Raw genomic sequence first — 1,360 nt, 5'->3', positions numbered from 1 at the left:
TTTGGTGATGTTAATGATTTTACAATTTTGTGTCAGTGTTTTTTGCATAATGTGTGGCTCATGGTAGAAGTAGCTACAGCATCATTTTCATTGTTCTAACACTGGCTAGATATATTGGCAATTCTGATGAACTGGTGGCCCTTCAAACATTCTGGAACAGTAGGAAGGTTAGTCACCTCCTCTGCTTGGGAATGAGAATAATTACTATAGCCTGAATGTCCTGGCTTCTAATTAGATTTCTTTCAAGAAAGGAATCAATCCCAGCTGAGTCATAGGCAAGCTCTTGATTTCCCCATGTTCAGTACTCGGTGCCCCAACGTGAAATGCCTGCGGACTGCTCCCACAGTGTGCTCGCTCGCTGCTGGCAGTCTCTGTATTTCTGCAATGGCAAACACTGCTCGCCTCAGACAGAAAATATACATGCATAAAATAAGCCTCCATACTGCTAGTGTCTAAATCAGGAGATGTAAAAGCCAATTCGAGGAAGCCAGCAGGCAAAACCAACAGCAGTGCGGACTGAGAAAAGAGCAAACTTCCCCTGCTGCAGTAGGGCCTTCCCCATTGTGCTGATGGGCCCTTTCCAGAGTTAGCATTGGAGACTACACAGCAGCCAGCACCTTGGAACAGATATGCATTCAGAACAGCAGTAAGTGAGGGTCAAGGGAATAGCGCCAGTTCAAAGTGATACCAAAACCCTTGAGGAGCTCTGACTTCCCAAACAGAGCTGTCTATGCTGATCAAGAGACCCACAAAGAAGCCTGTTGGTACTCATTGCAAATCCCCTCTCCAATGAGTGGCACCAGGGAACTGTATCTTTGATTTACTGAATGACGTATAGGATCCTGGGAAGGAGGCATTGCAGCCATTTATCCATTCCACCCCTTGATGCATTTTCTCATCCTTCTCCCCAGCCTCAAAATACTCCAATCACTCTGCTCCCTTCTAAGAAAAACACCCCAGGAAAAGAGACATTATATTTTAGCTCATCAATATCACAAAGAACAATTACTTCTGTCTAGCGTGTTACTCTCCTTCAAAGTCTACTTTCTATATCCTTTGGAGTTTTGGTCATGTGTGCATACTATATACAGTTGAATTACAAATGTCCTTAGGCAGGAAACTGTTTTATCCACTACCCTTTAATTGCACATAACAATTGCTCTGTTGATATAAAATTTAAGGTTATCTTCCTACTGGTTTATGAATTTTTGGAAAATTAACATAGTTATGTCTATTGTTATGTAAACACTAGTGTGTTCCTCCATTTTGTGTGTCTTTAGCACAGTTAGTGATGACGTTGGCACACATTAGATAAAGATCTGTCTTAGTTTGCTAGGGTTTGTCTAAAAGATTACAAGTA

Source organism: Microtus oregoni, unplaced genomic scaffold (assembly GCF_018167655.1).
Source record: "Microtus oregoni isolate MIOR12 unplaced genomic scaffold, Mior012 000053F_ref0000044, whole genome shotgun sequence".
Taxonomy (NCBI): Eukaryota; Metazoa; Chordata; class Mammalia; order Rodentia; family Cricetidae; genus Microtus; species Microtus oregoni.
The sequence above is the reverse complement of the archived record's forward strand: the minus strand, read 5'-3'. Positions refer to the sequence as shown.